At 47.8% G+C, this 9,138-nt stretch overlaps 2 non-coding genes across 2 annotated transcripts; both read left to right on the forward strand.

The window, feature by feature from the left end:
* The first annotated feature begins 1,190 nt into the window (after positions 1-1,190).
* TRNAN-GUU (transfer RNA asparagine (anticodon GUU)) lies at positions 1,191-1,264 on the forward strand. Its single transcript has one exon. It is a non-coding gene; the product is annotated as a tRNA-Asn (tRNA).
* Positions 1,265-7,903: 6,639 nt separating this feature from the next.
* Positions 7,904-7,977, forward strand: TRNAN-GUU (transfer RNA asparagine (anticodon GUU)). The gene has a single exon. It is a non-coding gene; the product is annotated as a tRNA-Asn (tRNA).
* Positions 7,978-9,138: the final 1,161 nt, after the last annotated feature.

Genomic DNA, 9,138 nt, shown 5'->3' on the forward strand with positions numbered 1-9,138 from the left:
CGTTAAAATAAATGCTAGTATGCATCGCATCCTGGGCTTGAGCTTAGCTAAGCCACAGCAATTTTTTTTGTGGACAAAGTAAATAAAAAAGTGTCACAGTGTTTTTTTCTTTTGTTCGTTAAAAAAAAATTAAACTTTGACCTAAGTATGTTTATAGTATTTAACTTCGTCTTTGTCGCTGCTCACAGATCACTTCCAACGCTTTTGCACGTCCCATAATATCTGCGGACAACTATAAAGAATACATGTGTCAATTAAATTTATTAGGCGAAGAAGTGTTGACGGGGGTGGATCAATTCGCCACAGCGTTGTCTCAAGCCACTGCTGGGCGTGATGCGTTAATGTCCCTACGTCTGCACAGGCGCTCGCCGTCTTTAATTACGACACATCTTAAGAATAAGCAGCAAAAAATAAAGCCCCCTCTGAAGGGAGCACCGTGGCGCTTTTATAGGGAAAAAGTTGGTTGAAAAGCGGAATCGCAGTGCGCGACCGCTCATTTGCGGTGTAGTTGCAGCCTCTAAAGACTAGCTAAACATGTCATTAAAGGGTCCTTCACATAAAATATTGTGCGGACAGCCAAAACACAGTCGTCAACGAGCGAACGGCACAGGCCAGTTGGGGAAAACGACCCACCGCAGAGGTGGCATTGCAGGAGTAGACGACGCGCGCTGTGTGAGAGATGCGTCACTGCAGCGCCTATAGTGCACAGACACCGTGAAGTCGCTGTTGCTTACTCGCGGCAGGTTTGTCACAAAACTCAGGCTGCGTATCTAAACTACGTTTACCGACGGATAAGCGCCTACAGGCCCGTTAGTGCAAACTACGCGTCGCAGCAGGAGCAGACGACGCGCGGCGCATGACGAAAGACGCGACTGCAGCGCCGTTAGTTTCAGTGACACCCGTTGTGGCCACGTCGGCCAGTGGGCTCGCTTAGGGAGCTCTGAAACTGAAGCTTGTCTAAGAACGTTGCTCCAGGAGATGTCAAAGGAGGTTCTTAAAGGAGGGAGGTGAAAGTGGAGGAAAGTGCTGGCCTGCGCCCAATACATAGCGAGGGAGAAGAGAGCGAAAATACCGCGCCGGAAAGTGAACATAAGAACAAATTCGCAGCCGGAAATATAAAGGCCAGATCGTACGCAAAATGTTAACATGCTCTTCGTTCCAGTATTGTTCATATTGTAGCTTAAATGTCTGCCTCCGTGGCGCAATAGGCTAGCGCGTTCGGCTGTTAACCGAAAGGTTGGAGGTTGGAGCCCTCCCGAAGGCGGCGGCATTTTTATTCTTATTTTTCTTTTTATTAGCGCTCATTTTTGTCACCTATTTGTCATGTCGATTGCCACGCTGTCACCCTGCAAGCTAATGTTGCTTTTTTTTTTTCGAAACAAGGGCTCATAAGCGAGCACATAAAAATTGGATTTCGCCGTTCTTTCTGCGCAGGCGCGAGGAGCAGTGGTCGCGAAAATGAAATGTGGGGACTTTCGATCCTTGAGATTTCTCTTCTCCTGGGTAATAAGGAGAAGAAAGTTGTTAGCTCCGCTCGTCCCTATAGCCTATAGCTGGCAACGCAATCGACAGAAGTCGCGGCCGGCAAGGCGAAGAAGCCGTGTCCAAAGTGAGTTTGTTACTATTTTATTGCGACGGTAGCATATTAAATTTTTATAGTCGCAGGGGGATACGTTTGGAATTGAGGTGTCTTCTCGGATGACTTTAGTGGCAAAGCATTATGTCGCGCCGATATATCGTTCATTAGTGTCGTTGAGCATACCACAAACTTCAGGGGAATCACGGGAACGGAAACAGCTTATGAATTCTACTGCCGCGCCGATGCATTAGTTCCTAATATAACTGAGCATACAACGCACTTGTAAATTCGTGGGAATGGAACATTTGGTACTCTGTATGTGAAAGTACTACAACTTGCGTCGCCATAGAATCTGAGCCGCAGATCGTACATGCCACCGACATTGGTGGGTTCGTCCTGCTTTGCAAGAGCACGCGTAGTTTTCGCATTTCGCACCCATCGATATGCGTCCGCCGTGGCCGGGATCAGATCCCGAGAGCTCGTGCTCAGCAGCCCAACACAAAACTACTAAGCAAATACGACCGGGTCGTTAAACTTAGTCGTGTCGTCTACAGCCCGCCGAGGATACAATAAACACTATGTTGTTACTGATGATACGCGATGCCCCCTTAAAAAAAAAAAGCATGCAAAAAGTTAAGCCACAGAATTCGGAGCGGAGCTGTGAAGTTCTCACTGTGTTGACAAGCTTTGAAGAAATGGATCCGTGTGAAAAAGCAGGTGACCGCACTTCACATCGGCGTCACGCAATCACCCATGCGGATGTTTGCAAATCTATACGGTCGATAAAACTACTACCCTTACATCGTATAGTAGTATAGTAAATTGTTATCGCAGTCCATGCTTCGCCTTTTGAGCGAAACTTCGACCTTTTGCTTTTATCCATCAGCACGCTCTTTCACTCTGATCAATCGCGCACGCACATGAACTACAGAGGATGCGCGAGGTGCCACTTCTGCAGTCGCGGCACATCTGTCGGCAAATCTCCCGTCACCAGAGCAGCACTAAAACACTATATGACATTGTACGAGTAAAGCAATCACTTCGAAGCATAATTTTTATTCATTTAACGATAAGAGGATGACTATCCGCCACTTTCCCGGCTTACAGGCGGCACAGCTGTTCATACGTACATGGCAGACGTTGCAATGATCACGGCGCCAACGTCAAAAAAAAAAAAAAAAGAGGGACAATAGAGATACCATGGCTGAGTGCCCGTCTCTGTAGAAGTAATGAGGCTTGTTGGTACTTTACTACAATTCACGCAATGGTGCGAAAAAGAAAGGCGAACATATACCAACAGACACGCAATATGTACATTAAAAGCGCCAAATTCCAAGTAAGTTTATTACGAAAGCGGCATATGTATACGAAATTTTCAACTCTTGGTTCCATTGTCGCTAAAACGTCCATTTACACATTGCCCAATAAGTATGCAACAATCGTCTTCAAAAAGCAATTTGAAAGTTCAAACATATCCATTTAGGAAGTCCAGATCACTTTGCAACCAAGTCATTTTCGAGAGCGGACTGACAATCCACTCGATGTGCGATGAAACGTCAGTACGAGACTTCCAGTGAGTCGCGAGACGCGTGGGAGTCGCTGAAATAGTTGTCCTCACTTTCGAGAGTATCGTTGTACTGCGGGTAGGATAGGAGGCCCTTTCACACAGCTTCAGATTTCCTCTCGTCGCAGGGCGAGCGAGTTCCGCGACACGCAGAAGGACAGTAAACATTCAAAGCACCCTGGTGATCTTGTTAACGTGCTCTCAATCACAGCGGCCTATCTCGTTTAATTGAACTCGAAAACTGTTCGCGTTTAAATGCGAATTAAAGGAAAGTAAAGAAATATTGGAACGGAGATGTATGCCTTAAATTGGTAATGCAAAGTGCGGATTACCTTGCCGCTTTAGGTTGTCCAGCGTTGCTAACTTTTCTATAACCGGTGCAACATTACCAGAGAATGCTGTGATCAATTTTAGCAGAGCAGGTGGACCGCCAGCGAAACGTGCTCTATCCACAAACACACATTCTTTGGCTGAGTGCCAGTGTCTCGTTGAATGGCAGTTTGAGCTTCTTTCAAGTAAAAACGAAGTTTCGGCGCATTTCGAAGAAAATTGAGGTAAAGGAGCGCAATATAAAATTATTTCACTGCAAAGAGCGCGTTTCATTACCATAAAATGTAGCCAAATAATTCCCATGAAAGCGCACCGCGTGCATTTCAATATGTGGAGCCGACCGCCTATATGTATCCACACTAACGCAGCGATTGTGTTGCGACCTGTAGCTCGCAATCGCGGCGAATCGGGGTTCGAGGATTCCTTCAACAGCCCCATTCATGCACCTAATATGCAGAGAAATATCTTACAAGCACAATACCCGTTGTAGTGTCGCGCCCTAGTTCTAGTTTGCAGGTTATAGTGTCACGCAGAAAGTATTCATACGGTATCGGACGCTGCTGGCATGGAGGAAGTATACAAATTAGGAGGGAGCGTCACGTGACAGTTTTTAAGCCTAGTCATAAAACGTTTATAGGAATGGAATGATGGGAAACAGGCCCTCATGTGATGGGCAAGTGGTAGATTTAGTCGGGCCTTTTTCGTTGCTTCTATAGACTGCGGAGGTTTGCCAATATGCGCAAATAGTAAGCTTGGGGAAAGCGCGCCGAGGTTGAGTACAGGAATTCAAGTATATGAAGCAGTCGAGTCTGCATTATGTCAGTCATGTAACGCACAGAAGGGCAACGCGGCTCTAAGGCTGTAGCGAACCAAGGCGTCGGGTAAGAACCGGCATTGTAACCGTCAACCCGCGACGGCCACCTAAAGGACGACTGGTCGCGTTTCGGGGCGGTATCAGAAATACCAGGAAACCTTTCCCTTCGCAAACGTGGGAAGGCAATCAAGCCGCCCTTCCGACGGCGGTTCGTCGCATTTGGGGACATCTTCTGGGAAATAATATAATGTCTTTCGCACCTGGAAGCATGTTCAGGCGATCAAGGGAGCGTCCAGGGTTCGCAGCGACTGCTTTTCCGTGTGAAAAAAAACGTGTCTCATTTTGTACCCAACGACCGACCGGCGAGCCGGGGACCCCGACCATATTTGAGGCCGCGCCGGCCCACTGTTTATGGCAGACGGTCCCAGTTGACGCTGTCGTTCCGCTCAATGCCTTCTGCCTCTCAATAGACCACCGAATACTCAATAGGCACGTCTCAAAAGCGTAAGGACGTCCCACACAATCTTACAAAAGAGTGCTCCTCAATCTCAAGGAAAGGCGACGACTTCGGCGTACAGAGTACAGGGCATGCTATTTATTTATTTCACAACGAAAAGCATGCAGCAGGACACTTTACTAAGCAAACACGCGAAACATAACTATCCCCCGAAAGATATCGCCTCATCATAGGTAGCTGCAAGACAGTGGAACAAATATTAGCAACAAAATACGCACCGGAGTTCCAGGAACACAACAGCTGATTTGGCGAAGCAGTCGACCATGCTCGGGCCTGTATGCTCTGGACGGTTTTCGCAGTGATGGCGCCGGCTAAGTGTGCTGGTAAGCGCGACTGAGGCTTTGAAATTTAGGCTTTCTGCACGAGTCAAGGCAACGGATTTGAAGCGAAGAACACCGCCCGCGATAGCAGAAACGCACGCGTTTTTCTTCCTACGTGCCTCCATGCCTCTGAAGGCAGGCGCCACTAAGCCACCAATCGTTACCCCGTACTAAACAAACACCAATAGTGCGACAACCATGTTGGCCTGTTCCTAACCAGAAAGCGGCGCGCAAGGTCTCGGCAATCAGCAGGGACGGCTTCAGAGGAAGTTGGGTTGCCGAGGCTAGCCGAATCACGTGACTCTCTGTCCTCGTTTTCCTTTCGTTTTCTTTCATTTTTTGTAATTTTGCTTTATTATTTGGCTGTACAAGAAAATTTTTCCAGTACACTTAAGCACTTCTGGCACACAGCAAGTGCCGTCTGCTTGTGTTACAACGTGCCCCGTCTTTGACGAGAGCTCCGCCGTCGGTGTCGGTCTGTTTTTCGCAAGCGCTATTATCCGACTTTGTTGCGTTGTGGACTGCAAACGTAGTGGATCGCAATATGTCAAGCTGTGACATCGTGTCTCTCTGCAAGATAGTAGTCGAGCGGACTGGCTGCAGCGCATCGGACTGCCGATATCCGATCGGCGCCAGGATTTGCGCGACTGCGACCATCACTTTACACCGGAAGATTACCAACGTTATTGCGTTTCGCGAGTCCGGTATTAGGGTAAACGCTAGCACAGGGGGACGGGGCCTGGCCATATCCCCTTGCGTGTCGTTTCAGGGGATGACAGAAGCGCAAATGTGAATTGTCTGCATGTTGCAGCCACTTGGTGGCATAGAGCTCAACCACACACAGTAGCAGTAACATAATGTATTCTTCCTTGCTGCTGGGGTAAATTTTTCGCAGGAGCGTAATAGTTAACGCATTGTTGTTGTAAATGTTTAAAATGTTTTACACTTGGTTAGAGCAATATTAGCGCTTTCTTTGGCTGGTTAAGCTCTGCGCCAACGGGTGACTGGTCCGTGGAGACCGATCAGAAAGTTCACGTAGGTCTACGCTAATGTTCCTTCATCAGCTTGAGTTTATGCCTCCACCGTTCCGTGGAAACGCACAGTTAGCGTGTGGTTATCAGGATACCAGACACGTTCGGCGCTGCGACAGAATGCACGCAACGCACGCTGCTTCGAAAGCTCTCGCTTGGGGTCGACGGCCAAGCGGCTACCGGAGAGGTTTCGCGCGGGCGGGCTCCAAAACAACCGGAAGTGGACGATGTGACGTCGCATTGTGACGCAGAACCAGTGGAGGCGGAGCTTAGCCGCGATCGCTCTGCGAACGAGTTGATGGGCCAAAGCATCGCTAGGGAGGATGGTAACTTGTAATCGCTTGTAGCTGCATTAATGCGTAACGCCTCACTTAAATTGTGGTGCGAATGTTCTACTTAAGCTGTACCCTACGTGTCCACAAAATTTGTCCGAACCGTTTCAGGGGCCCTTTAACAACTGAGAGCAGTTTTGAATTTTTCTTTAGATACCTGCGCTGATGAGCAGGCAGTTCGGTGACTTGTTTCTCACAACGAACACCTCAGCGCCTCGCGCTTTTCTCCGCTAATGTCCGACATAGCGCACGGTCACATGATCACAACTGCGGGCCTGTAATTCGTTGTCTTTCGAATAAATCCCAACCGTGACTTTTGTCGTTCTTTTTTTTCTAGAGTGGGTGTTTCTGATTTTACCGAAGTAATTTGAATCGCCACCCACTCCTAGCAATAATACATGCTATTTGAATATGAAAAAACGACTTTTTTTGAAGGCAAATATGTAATTTCCGTTATGCCGGCCATTCTGATTGTCATTTACAAATATGTGACCTGTTAGTAACTTGCAACTAACGACTTCTTTATTTTTGTAGTTTCCTACTGAAATACTTTTTGAACGAGAGTGTTCACTACGTCACTTAGTTAATTTTCTTAGCCTGGTCGTCAGCAACGCATCCTAATTGCGTTTTGTGAGCAACTTCTACAGGCATGCGGAGCTCTCAAAGAAAACACTTTACTAGTTTACTCCGGCGCTTTTTCCGGATGACATCTCGCACAAAATCTCCTGCAAAATAACTTTTCCTCAGCGAATGTTTTTATAAAGCTTCAGATCCACCACTCTGTCTCTCGAAAAAGTTTAAAGAATGTAGTGTTTCGTTCGAATGAGGTGTTCAATTTGTAAGTGTATCTCTAATTGTGTGACCTCAACCAACTGTCTTCTGTAGCGTGCATGCGCGACGTTTCCTTCGGTGGCGATAGGAAGCAGATACTGCGACACGTCATTCCCGGGCATGTTTTTTCGTGGCGCTTTTTTCATTTCCCTCGATCGCATTCCGTCCACCTTCGGTCTTGCTGGCAATGGCAGCGAGGTGACGTGGGAACATGGAATAATAAAACTGTTAGAGCCATTGACAAATGTGGTTAGAAAAAAGCGAATCGTTACTTGCCATGCCACGTATGCAGGCAGTAGCTCTAGCTGTCGTCACGGTATACATCCTACGGATCCAGATACGGGAGGGCTCGGTTCTTCACACCTCCTATCCGCCCTACCCCCCTCCTATCCGCCTTGACGTGCTTGCCCCCTGGATGTTCCTCTAGGTCTGCCCCTGCGCCCAAGGGCGGAGAGAGTGGATATGTCACGTTTCAATGGGAACAAAAGAACGAAGGCGCAGCTGCAAAAACAAAGCGCACCTCGCTCGCTAAAATTCAGTCTGGCGCTTTGCTCGACAATCATTTATTTCCGAGCGTAGGTGCCTGCCTTGGTGGCGCAATCGGCTAGCGCGTTCGGCTGTTAATCGAAAGGATGCAGGTTCGAACCCTCCCGGAGACGGCAGCGCTCTCTCTTGTTGCAATGTCAATCTTTTTTTTTATTTCTTTTACGCGTACTCTTGATGCAGAGGGTGGCGCTGCTAACCAAAGGTAGTCGCCTTGCGAGCTGAACTCGCGATCTCTTTTTCTCGGGACGGCGGCTCAAAGCTCGCCCAAGCTGAGGTGTACAACCATGCAGATTGTCATTCATTGCGAGATCGCGTTCTGCTCCCTTGCTGTATTTCGATAAACAACAACAGCGACGACAATTTCTTCCCGTGAGACACGCATCGCGATTATACATATATATATATATATATATATGTACACGCAGGGTCGCTGAAGGCACAGCGATGACCAAAATGTTCAGACAGCACGCTGTATATTGTCCACGAATACGCGCTGTACAATATGTGCATACTGACGTATACACAAAAAACAAGCACCTATTACTGCTATAGAGTGAAATCCGTGAACTAATGAATGAAAGAAGAATGGCTTCAATAGGTTCTGGAAGTCTAAACAGAGAAACTAGAAAAAAAACGTGAATGACAGCAAGAAAGAAAACTACGAAAACAGCGATGCGATTGTTCACCGTGAGCGCTAGCTTAGCATGGACTGAAATTCAGAAAACGTGTGCCGCTCAGTTATATTTTTACACGCTATAATATATAGCAAGAATATTCCTCTGGTTCAATAGAAACATTCTAAGAATGCCTGCGTTTGTTCTCTGTTGCGTCACTTGTATCGCCTTTCTATGGCTTGGATACAATCCCGTAATCGGTTCGTAGCGTACTCAGCGAGCCTACTCTGTGGCAACGAAGGGCACAGAAGGTAGGATGGCGTCAAAAGGCAATGTGGGGTTGCGACCATGAAGACTATAAAAAGGGTGAATCTCCTGCGGTGTCATGTCGAGACGAGTCATACGCGATGTCCCGTAGGCCAGCGTGGCGTCCCCGTCGCGGTGGTCGTTAGAAACGTACATTGACAGGATCTCTGTGAATGCTCTGTTGAGGCGTTCCGTAAGACCGTTCCTTTGTTGGTGGTGGGCGGTGGACAGCTTGTGTTCAATGGCACAAGAGCGGAGGAGATCGTCCACAACTCGAGTCAAGAACGACCGGCCGCGGTCTGCAAGTAACTGTCGAGGAGCTCCGTGCTGGAGAATGACGTTCGTGAAGGAGAA

This window comes from Dermacentor albipictus, unplaced genomic scaffold, assembly GCF_038994185.2.
Source record: "Dermacentor albipictus isolate Rhodes 1998 colony unplaced genomic scaffold, USDA_Dalb.pri_finalv2 scaffold_11, whole genome shotgun sequence".
Classification (NCBI taxonomy): domain Eukaryota; kingdom Metazoa; phylum Arthropoda; class Arachnida; order Ixodida; family Ixodidae; genus Dermacentor; species Dermacentor albipictus.